The 11,840-nt window shown below is 45.6% G+C and overlaps 1 long non-coding RNA gene across 1 annotated transcript in view; it reads left to right on the top strand.

Moving 5' to 3' along the window:
* The window catches only part of LOC116103666, a 1,596-nt gene extending 109 nt beyond the window's left edge, over window positions 1-1,487 (top strand). Inside the window, exons 2-3 of the long non-coding RNA XR_004123532.1 lie at window positions 503-587; window positions 1,470-1,487. This is a non-coding gene — a long non-coding RNA (uncharacterized LOC116103666). The remainder of the gene's footprint in view (window positions 1-502; window positions 588-1,469) is intronic.
* Window positions 1,488-11,840: the final 10,353 nt, after the last annotated feature.

The following is an 11,840-nucleotide window of genomic DNA, read 5'->3' as shown; positions in this document are numbered from 1 at the left end:
CTGTAGACCAGGCTGGCCTGGAACTCAGAAATCTGCCTGTCTCTGCCTCCCAAGTGCTGGGATTAAGGGTGTGTGCCACCACCGCCTGGCCCAATCTCCCTTTTCAGTGTTCAATCTTGTCCTTATGTCTTTCCTACATAGCTGTGACGTCATAGTCTCTATGCTTGCACCCTCACCTGGTTCCTGGAACTTCTTGGCAAGGTGCAGTTTCTCTCCAACTTGCCATGCTGAACTAAAATATCAAGGCTAACTGTTGCCACTCTAAATTTCTGACCCCAGTCTCTAGTGAGCTCCCAACACTGTCCTTTTGCATATCCCCAGGGACTTAACTTTCCCATACTCTGAAATAACTAAATTGCACCTCGTGTCCTCAGACACCCTCCTCGTTTCAAACACACTCTGAGCCAAAACCCCTGCTGCTTATTTCACTGAGCAAATACAGGCAATTTGACAAAACACCTCGCCTTCCACCTACTGCCCTGATCTCTGCCTTTCTGTTCAGGTGCTGCCCACACTTCTGTCCCTTGGATACCCATCCACATTTCACCCACAGCACCAGGATGCCTCCCCGTTGTCTACTGCGATGGGTAGGATATTGTTTGATCCCAAGGCTTCGTGTGTTGAAGTTTAATACCCATTGTGAGACTGTAAAAGAGAAGGCCAAGACTGATAAATTGGTAGTGTATGAGAGTATCATTTAATCTGCGAGTTCAAGGTCCATGTCCCTGCTCAGTGCTCATGGTTTGTGCTTGCTGAACGAACAAAAGGACAATAGGTTGGTCCCTAGAAGCCATGCTTGTCCACCTACAGGTCCCTTCTACTAAGATCCAGACAACAAACCAAGGCAGGCTTCTGCCTGAGTTCACTCTAAATAACCAAAGAGTGTATTGGGCTTCCTTATAAAGCAGAAGTAAGTGGATACTTACAGGGGTGTTGGAGTTCCTCCCTCTCCACCAGGTCACACCAGGAAAGCCTTTACCCAGCAAGGAAGGATCTCAGCAGCTGTATAGACTGAGCTCCCTCCTTATGTTTTTTTCTCAGGCCTATCTACTCTAGCCCATCCCTAAAATCACATGTAATTAAGGAAGAATCGCATACAAGAGATAGTAGAGTGCGCTAGATACTCACATGAGGGCCTCCCAGTCCTTCCTACCTCTCCACGTGAGGGTGTAAACACTCAGCTAGTACAACTGGGATAATCTTTTGGCAAGGGGATATAGCTGAACTCCTCAGCAGTTGCTTGGCTCAGAGGACAGTCATTGGCAGATTCTAGTATCCTTGTCTCTTGCCAGTTGAAGCTCTACGCCTTCAGTACTAGCACTGCCCTCCTCGGCCTTGTGTCTCTAGAACTAGAAGCCAAACCATGCCTTCCTTTTTAAAGCAGTCTGCCTTATTTTGTTATAGTAATTGTGGTGGTTTGAATAGGAACAGCACCCATGAATTAATGAGTTTGAATGCTTGGCCTCTAGGAGTGGCACTGTTAAGAGGTATGGCCCAGCCAGGCGGTGGTGGTGAACGCCTTTAATCCCAGCACTTGGGAGGCAGAGGCAGGTGGATTTCTGAGTTCGAGGCCAGCCTGGGCTACTCAGAGAAACCCTGTCTCGAAAAAAACAAAAACAAACAAACAACAAAAAAAAAGAGGTATGGCCCTCTCCCAGTTTCCCCTTCCCCCTCTCTTTCTCTCTCTCTCTGTCCTCCTAGACTTGAACCCTCCAGAGAACTGGAATCAGTGCAATCCATGCATGGTGGTGGTGGTGATGGTGGGGCATCTCTGGGACGAGATAGAAACCTAGGACAATGGAGACTTCCAGGAATCTATGAGGGTGACCCTAGCTAAGATTCCTATGAATAGAGAATATGGAACCTGAAATGACTACCTCCTGTAACCAGGCAAGGCTTCCTCCAATGGAGCAAGAAGTGGAGGAAGGTGGTACACCAACCCAGCCACAAAATTTTGAGCCACACTTTGTCCCGCCTGCGAGATATGAAGGGATAAATATGAAGCAGAAATTGAGGGAATGGCCAACCAAAGACTGGTCCAGCTTGCCATGCCATGAAAGAGAGCCCATCCCTGATACTATTAATAATGTTCTGCTGTACTTGCAGACAGGAGCCTAGCATAGCCATCATCAGAGAGGGTTTACCCAGCAACTAATGGAAACAGATGCAAAAAACAACAGCCAAATATTAGGTGGTTGCTCTGAATCTTATGGAAGAGGAGGAAGAAGGATTGAAGGAGCCAGAGAGGCTAAGAACACCACAAGAAAACCTAAAGACTCAACTAACCTGGGACCACAGGGGCTCACAGAGACTGAACCACCAACCAGAGAGCATGCACAGGACAGACCTATGCCCCCTACACATATGTAACAGACATGCAGCTTGGTCTACACATAGATCCCCTAACAGCAGGAATAGGAGCTGTCTTTGACTTTGCTGTCTGCCTTTGGGTACTTTTCCCCTAACTACCTTGTCTAGGCTCAATAGGAGAAGAAGTAGGTGTGGCCCTGTTGGAGAAACTGTGTCACCATGGGAGCAGGTCTTGAGGGCTCATATGCTCAAGTTCTGCCCAGCAACAGAGTCTCCTTCTGCTGCCTGCGGATTAAGGTGTAGAACTCTTTGTCCAGGACCATGTCTGCTGGTGTGCCACCATGTTTCTTACAATGATGATAATGGACTAAACCTCTGAAACTCCAGTCTCAATGAAATGTTTTCCTGCATAAGAGTTGCTTTGGTCATGGTGTCTCTTCACAGCAATAGAATCTAAGACAATAATGAAAATCAGGTGAATAAAACAGTTTTTAACATTTGTATTATTATGTATATGAATATTGTGTGTAGATAACTGTGGGTTTGTGAGAGCCTTGTGTGTGTGTGTGTGTGTGTGTGTGTGTGTGTGTGTGTGTGTGTGATGACTTTCCTAAGCTTTTTTTTTTCCAGAGCTGAGGACCGAACCAAGGGCCTTATGCTTGCTAAGCAAGAGCTCTACCACTGAGCTAAATCCCCAACCCCATCCTAAGTAGGCTTTAGAGGCAAGCACTTATACTAGAGCCATCTATTAATAACTTCTGAACTTAGCCCCATCTCATGCTCGTCATCAGAATAGTTCACGTTAGTGCAGAAATGTATTCATTTGTTATGAGGTACCTTCATCAAACACAGGGACTCTTAAAGCCAGTAGAAAGCCTATTTGCCTACTGGTGGGCTACATGGGGAACTCTCCCATATTATGTAGCTATTAGCTTACTGTTCTTGGGTTTTATGCCTAAAAATCATATCCTGGTTGACACACATCAATTACTAAGAAGAGTTAGCAATAAGCAGAGCTATATAGAAGCTAAAAAGCAAGGTTAGAACACAAGGGCTTTTCTAGAACCCTGGTCTGTGATGTATTAGGTCTTTATTCTTGGTTTTTTTTCTTTTGGTGGGGGGGGAAGAGTCATTGTGGTCTATGTGCTGGGCTCTTAAGTCACAATGATGCCTTGGTGCCTCTAACATAGTATCCGTTGTGCAAGGGTCTGCTACACGCTCTCCTGTCTCCCTACACATGAGTATATACGTGCATGAGTAGGATCTTGTATTCTCTGTAATCTTCACTTATTTTTTTCCCATGGCTGCACACACCTCCTGCACACACCCTGGGTTGGTGGCACTGACAGTCTGCACACACCTCCTGTACACACCCTGGGTTGATGGCATTCACGGTATACATGCACCTCCTATTCCCTCTCCATCTGACACCAGTCACACGGTCTCCCATCTCTATACCAGAAATACTGTTGTCAAGGTCATAAATGGCTCTCACCCTGCGAAATCTCTAGAAGTTATTTCTCTCCATTCATTCCCCTACAGCAAAGAAGACAAGGAGCAGGCAGTGAAGAATCACAAAGAGAACTGATTCTGATATCCTAGAAGCCGAGGAAGGCAAGGAGAGGCCATTTCCTTAGTTGTCCCTCCAATGCCCTCTATTCATCTCTCTCTTTGAAAAGGTTCATTTATAAGAAACTGGAGAGATGGCTCTGCAGTTAAGCTCACTGCAGTTAAGGGTCACCAGAGGACCCTTGATTCCCAACACCACATGACAGCTCACAACTGCCTGTAAATCCAGTTCCAGGGGATCTGACACCTTCTGGCCTCTGGGACCACAAATGTGGCACAACAGATATATGTGCATCAAGACAACCACACACGTAAAATAAAATTGAAACAAAACCACAAAATGGCCAGATATGTCTTTATTCCGAGCACTGGAGATAGAAACAGGTAGCTTTCTCCGAGTTCGAGGCCAGCTTGGTGTAGGTAGCAAATTATAGGCCAGCCAGCGCTATATGGTGAGACCGTGTATGATAAAAAAGGAAGAAAGAGTGGTAGAGAGGAGAGAGAGAGAGAGAGAGAGAGAGAGAGAAAGGGAGGGAGGGAGGGAGGGAGGGAGGGAAGGAGGGAGGAAGGAAAGAAGAAAGGAATGAAATAAGTATTATTGTATGAACGTCACACTGTCTGTAGAGGTAAGAGGACAAATTTTGGTTGTCCGTTCCCTTCTTCAACTCTGTGAGATTCCAGGAATAAATCTTAGTTTGTCAGGCTTGTATGGTAAATGCTTTTACCTGTTTAGTCATTTCTCCAGATCTCTCCAAACTCTCTCAGAGCTGAGTGACCCTGGAGCTCTGCCTATATCTTCCCCATTCCATTGGTGACTTCATAAGCCCTTAAGACTTCACACCTTCTGTTTGGTGCCTCCCTGTATTGTTTGATAGCTTGGGTCAAAAGCTGATGTGATAGATGCCTATTTAGAGACAGGACCTCACTGTGTAGCTCTGGCTGCTGGAGAACTCAGTAACCTTACTGTCTCCACCTCTGGCTTGCTGGGGTTACATGTGTGCATCATGATGCCTGGTTATCCCTGTCTTTATGCCCCATAGAAACTCCTATTAGTCATGTTCGCCTGATGTCTTCACAATCGGACCCTTCCCACAATCTCAACTGCAGCCACCACTGTCTCTCGCCATACTGGGCTTTCAGTGGATTTCCTTGACCTGACCCTGGTTTCTCTTCTCACACAACTCCTAGAGATTCCTTGTATCACAGGACTTCTCTTGGTAAACCCTAGCCTGTCCCTCGGAGCCCCTGCTCCAGTCTGCACAGTAGGAACAAACCCTGACAGAGGAGCGCCTGGATGAGCCTCCTGAACCTCCTGAGCCTCTCTTGGATGAGCCTCCTGAATCTTCTGAGCCTCTCTTCTACTGTGTTGCTCTTCCTCAGTTCACTCCAGCCATCTGCTCACTTTGCTTTCATGGGAGCTAAGCAACTGCTCTGCTCACCAGCCCAAGAATCCTTCACAGAGGTGCATTTCTTTATCTTGGAACCCCCTTCTCCTACACCCTACCCGGCTCCCCTCTCTCAAAGCACACTCCTACCTCTTATTCTTTTTTGGTATTCATTCATTCATTTGTTCATTTATTCCTTATTTGTTTGAGACAGGGTCTCAGATTGGCCTCTTTCTTTATATGGCCAAGGCTAGCCTTGACCTCCTGATTTCCCTGCCCCCACCTTCTAAATGCTGTGATTATTGACATGCAAACTATACCCAGCTTTCTCCTCCTAAAAGAAGGCTGCCCCGCCAGTTTATCATTACAAACACTGCAGCTTCCTATTGCCCCTGGCTCTATTTTACATTTTCTTTTCCAAAGAAAACATTTGTTGTCTTTTTTTTTCCTCTGTGGCTTTGTTTTCTCATTTCATATTAATTGTTAATTCTGGGTCTCTCTCTTGCTGGAATACAAGCTATTCTGCTCATTGACATGTTCTTCTCTCCTACAACAATGCCTGGAAGATAATACATTCCCAGTAAATTTTGCCAAATGCCCAAATCAGAGGATAAAGCCCTGGAACATTTAAACTCTTATATTTTCCAGATACCATTAAATTATGTACTTTGTTTATTGTACACTCCATGTTTATTGATGAGGAAATAAAGGTTCAAACCCAAGGTCACACAATGACAAAGCTGGGATTTGCACTCAGGACCCTGCATCCAGAGCCATGTTTTTGAGCACTCTGTTGTCCTGCCTCTCTGCCTGTAAAAGGGAAAAAAACCCTGTAAACAAGTTCTTCCTGCTGTGGCTGCAGTCAGCTGCAGAAACCCACAATGGCATTTCCAGATGTCATCTGTATACGTGAGGGAGCAGAGTGTGACATAGGGGCCATTTCTCCTACTCCAGACACAAACACTGAGAAAGAGTGCCGAGCAGAGTGAGGGTGTGGCTGTGTGTTTGTCTTGGCTTGAGTATCTGATTCCTCAGGAAGATGCTGAGCAGATTTGTGTAAAGACATCATAGTGTAGTGGGAAAAGCTCCTGACCCAAAGGGCCTGCAGACATAGCATGATCATAGTACCACATCTCTTTCATCTCTGCAGTCTACTATCCTAGTACCGCCCTCTCTCTCTCTCCCTCTCTCTCTCTCTCTCTCCCTCTCCCTCTTTCTCTCTCCATCTCTCCCTCTCCCTCTCTCTGTCTCTCCCTCTTTCTCTCCCTCTCTCCCTCTATCTCTTTCTCCCTCTCTCCCCCCTCCCTCTCTCCCTCTATCTCTTTCTCCCTCTCTCCCTCTCTCTCTCTTTCCCTCTCTCCCTCTGTCTCTCTGTCTCTCTCCCTCTCTCTCTACTCTGCCTTTGCACTGTCATCTTCCTCCTGGGCCAGTTCCTTACACTGTGGACAATGCCAGCCAGGAACAGTGGTATAATGTGCCTCCTTGTTCACACTTGCCATAAAAAACAGGAAGACACCCCTGGGTCTTGCCAGTCTTTCCTTCAGCTTGATTGAGCTAACTTAAATAACTTCCATGGACCTGTTGCCGAGGCTGGGGGACACTTGATGATTCTAGAGATTCTGCCAGGTAACTGTGGGGGTAGAGTTTAGACAGAATGCTAAACAACCAGTCCTTTCTAGAAGGTTTTGGAAACTGTATTAAAAGCTAACCAGTGGCAACATGACAAGCCTTTTATTGGCTTGGAATTAATTGTACAGCAAGCAAAAAAGAGAGCACTGAGGATGTTCAAAACAATTTTGCTTGCTCCTTTGACAAGCACTACAAGGTAGGATACATTGGCTCAGACCTGTTACCCTGGTGATTGGGAGGCAGAGGCAGGAGGATTGCTAATTCAAGATCCTGTCTTCACCGCCCCCCCCCCAACCCCCAAACAGGGTTTCTCTGTATAGCCTTGGCTGTCCTGGAACTCACTCCGTAGACCAGGCTGACTTCGAACTCAGCTTGCCTCTGCCTCCCAAGTGCTGGGATTAAAGGCGAGCGCCACCACTGCCCCGCAAGACCCTGTCTTTAAAAAATAAAATAAAATAAAAGATAAATAAAGGAAAGGAAGGGAAGAAGAATAGGGAGAAAGGAGATAGAATGGGAGAGGGAAAGGGAGAGAGGAAGGGAGGAAGGAAAGGAGAGAGGAGACGTGGGTAGGATGCTAGAATTGGTTAGATTATACTTCTGGATTTAGAAGTAGATTTTCCTGCTGAGTACTATGGTCACAACGGGGGAGGTGTGGCATTTGGAATTTTGTTCAGAAGGAAGGAAGACAGACAAATGGTGTTTCCTCAGCAGGGTGCCTCCACCTACTTTATTTGCTGGCCTTCACAGATGAACTCACAATGAGAAGCTCACTGTTTTGGCTAGATTCACTTGCCAGTTGGCCTCTAGGATCCTTCTGTCTCGTCAGCCCCCTCCCACAGCATTGGGGTTACTGGCACACACCACCATACCTGGCTTATGGCTCTTTACTTGAATGCTAAGGATTTGAACCCATGTCCTCACGCTATGCAGGAAGTGCTTTACCAGTTGAGCTGTTGTTCTACTCCCACTGTGGACCTCTGTTTTGAGATAGCTCTCACTAAGCTGAGCAGGCTGGTGTTCTCTGAATCCTCCCTTCAGCCTTCTGAATGACTGAGGTTACAGGCCCACCTTAGCAAGGCCGGCTCCTTTATCATGTGTATACGTGATGAGCATGGTTGGAGGTCAGAGGGCAACTCTGTGCTGTTCTCCCCTTCTATCTTTTTGTTGTTGTTGTTGTTGTTGTTGTTGTTTTCGAGACAGTGTTTCTCTGTGTAGCCCTGGCTGTCCTGGAACTCACTCTGTAGACCAGGCTGGCCTCGAACTCAGAAATCCGCCTGCCTCTGCTTCCCAAGTGCTGGGATTAAAGGCGTGTGCCACCACTGCCCGGCTCCCCTTCTATCCTATATGGGTGCCAGGAGGGAGCTGAGATCCGCAGGCATGTGTCTTTATTTGCTGAGCCACCTTGCTGACCTCCTTTTGAGACAGGTTCTCCTTGTGTAACTATGGCTGGCCTTAGACTTGTGACAGTCGGGCCTACTTTAGGCTACTGACTACTGGGTTAAGCTGTAATGTACCAGGCCCCATTTGTTTTCAGTCTTTTTTTTTTAAGATTTATTTATTATTATATGAAAGTACACTGTAGCTGTCTTTAGACGCACCAGAAGAGGGTACCAGATCTAATTAGGGATGGTTGTGAGCCACCATGTGGTTGCTGGGATCCGAACTCGTGACCTTCGGAAAGCAGGTAGTGCTCTTACCTGCTGAGCCATCTCACCAGCCCTGTTTTCAGTCTTAATATGAGAAATGCTATGCAATGGAAACCATCGTATGTTCTTTCTGGAGTGGTAAAGAGAGAATATCTTATGTCTGTATAGAAGTGACACCTGATAATAAGTCTGATGGCCTATGGTTTAGACAGAGAATGGGGCGTGGGACATCTGAGAGGAGAGAGAATTCTGGGATAGAGCCAGGCAAGGGATATACCCCGGGAAGATGTGAGGAGATGGATGCATGGAACCTGAGCACAGGTAACCAGCCATGTAACAGAATATAAATTAAAATAAATGGGTTATCTTATGTTAGGATTCTAGTTAGAGGAGAATTTGGCTAGCAATATTAGCCAAAGTATTAGTAAATATATTTGAGTCTGAGTCTTATTTCTGGGAGCATGGGGCTGGGAGAGAGACCCAGACCATAACTTGAGCAGGTTCAGTACACTGAGTGTCAGGCTGAGGTCAAGCCAGCCGGCCATTATCAGTGGACACTACCATTCATTATTTTTTTGACATTGGGAAAATTGTAATATTTCTTTTAGAATTTCATGGATTTTGGGGGGAGATCCTTATTTGTTTTGTTTTGTTGAGATGAGGCCTCCTATAGCCCAGGTTAGCCTAGAACTGGCTATATACCTGATTATGACCTTAGACTTCAGATCCTCCTTCTCCCAGTTCCTAAGGGCTGGGACTCCTGGCAGTAGTACCACACTAGATTTGTTTGTATGTAATTTTTTTTAGGGTGGATTTTCCCTATGTAGCCCAGGCTGACCTTATAGTCTTGACAGCTCTCCGTATCTCAGCATGACTGGTCTTATAGTCATGCACCATGACATGTGGCTTGTGTCTCTTAAAATTTTATCTAAAAGGGGGTAAAAATGATGCTGGGTAGTAATGGCTCCTGCCTTTAATCCCAGCACTTGGGAGACAGAGAAAGGTGGATCTCTGTGAATCTGACGCCAGCCTGGACTACAAATCAAGAGCTACACAGAGAAAGCCTGTCTCAAAAACCAAAACAAAATTTAAAAAAACAAAACAAAACAGAAAAAGGGAATAAAAATAGTGCCTCTTCACAGAACTGATACAAGTGTAACACACCATAAGTGACATTCAGTGGAGGGCCTGGTGCTGAGTAAGGACCACCTTGGTGTTTGATGTGGAAAGAACCGGGAGACAGATAGCTTCTCCGCAGTGGATCCCAAGAAAGAAGAGCCGGCATATGCGAGCACAACTGAGATCTCTCCTATAGGAAACCTTACAATTATCCATTCCAAGGATGGGAAGCAAAGAGACTTGTCCATCAGCACTGCATTCTCTCTGATGAGAGTCTCTTTCAGGTTTATCAACCTCTCCATTTCTGGGCTCCTCAATTTTGAAGAAGGCGCTGGGGGCAGAGAGTATTCAAGAATTAGCCCAAAATTTGCACTCCACAGAAATGTTTGGTGCTGCTGAGGTTAGAGGTGGGTCATGACTGCGTGAGGCAGAGCACTATAGCCAAGTCTCATTCTGCTTTAGCCATTGTTATTAGATTAGATGACTCACACCAGCACACCTCATGCATCACTGTAGAGAGGCCCACCTGGGGAGCTTGTTAAAATGAAGATTTGGGTTCAGTAGGTTTGGGGTGGGCCAGAGTGCTACATTTTAACGAGCTCCCGAGTGGTGCTAATGCTAATAGCAAAAAATTTGTTTAATTAATGCATACTTAGCAAACACCTCCTCTATCTATCTGTTAGAGAGACTACTGGCATTTTGTTAGGTAGGCTGAATATTAGTTTCCTCAAAATGACCACATTTGGTTTCTCAGCCTTTGAATCCATGACCTTACATAGCAAAGGGAAGTTTTCAGATGAGGACCTTGAGATAGGACTCTGTTATCTTGGATTAACAGAGTGGGCATAGCACAATCATGGCGATTTTAGGAGAAAGGAGGCTGGAGAGATGACAAAGGCAGTTCTAGCCTTAAAGATGGAGGAAACAAAACAAAACAAAACAAAAAACCAAAGAAACAGGCAGCTTTCAGAAGCCCAAAAGTTAAAGTGATGTTTTCTCAGGAGACTCTGAAGGGATGCAGCCCTACAGGCAGATTTCAGACTTGCTGATTTGATTCTCGGAGCTGATATGTTTTTGTGATTTTTTTTTTTAATCCACAAAGTTGTAGTACATTGTCCCAGCAGCCCCCAAAACTGATGCCAATGAAAAGAAAATGAGGCGTAGATCAGTCAGGATAGGTTAAGTTAGATGACAAAGCTATGATAGCATATGACTCTCCGTGCTAGTTGCTTAAATAAAAAAAAAATGATTTGTTTATTGTTCAGAATACATTTAAAATAAAGATTGGGTGATGCGTCTGTCAATTCAGGGCCCAGGTTGAGGGAAGAGCCACCATCTGGAACACTGAAGGCAGAACTTTCAATCACATCTCATATGTTGTCGTCCCACCCTCAGGGAATAGAAAGCACGATTCCTCCACATGTCCAGAAGGCAGAGAGATGGAAATAGTTGTCGGGCCTATATCTAGCATAGCTGAGTAAGCTTCTGGTTTATATTCATCTAGATAGAAGAAAACACTCTGGATAAAATATAAAAATAAACTTGACGTGTGGTACAAGTCTATAATGTCAACCCTAAGAAGGCTGAGGCAGGAGGATTGCCAGTTTGAGGCCAGCCTCAAACAAAACAAAACAACTCATATATATCTCTAAAACAAAATCCTAGATGAAATGGGAAAAAAAAACAAAACGGAACAGAACAAAATAAAACAAACAACAACAAAAAACACAAAAAAACCAAAACCGGACTACTAGAGCCCCTGGAGGACAGGCAGAGCAGAAGAGAGTTGCTATTTTAAAGACTGGAATGACAGTGAAGAGGCTCGCCTAGGTAGAGAGAGAAAAAAGACATTGATTAAAGGTACACACCTGATAGATTTGGTCTGCAGCGGCGCGTCCACAGACACCAGATACAAGCAGCTCTGTGTTTTTGGAAGTTTAATTAGGAGGGGAGGGGGGAGTGAGGACCGCGGCGCGTGAAGGGAGAGAGAGAGAAGAGAGGGGGAGAGAGAGAGAGCTGGAAGAGACTGCCAATTATATATAAGTCGTGACGTAGCAGTCCAGGTAAAGGTGGGAGCTGAGCCCAATGGATTCTGGGAATATGGTCGCCGTTGTCTTGGTGACAGGTCTGTGGACCCGCCCACATATCTGTCGCAGATAGGTTCTGGATGCTAACAACACCT

The sequence above is a fragment of the Mastomys coucha genome, unplaced genomic scaffold (assembly GCF_008632895.1).
Source record: "Mastomys coucha isolate ucsf_1 unplaced genomic scaffold, UCSF_Mcou_1 pScaffold21, whole genome shotgun sequence".
Taxonomy (NCBI): Eukaryota; Metazoa; Chordata; class Mammalia; order Rodentia; family Muridae; genus Mastomys; species Mastomys coucha.
Note: the sequence above shows the minus strand (reverse complement) of the source record. Positions and strands in the feature narration are given on the sequence as shown.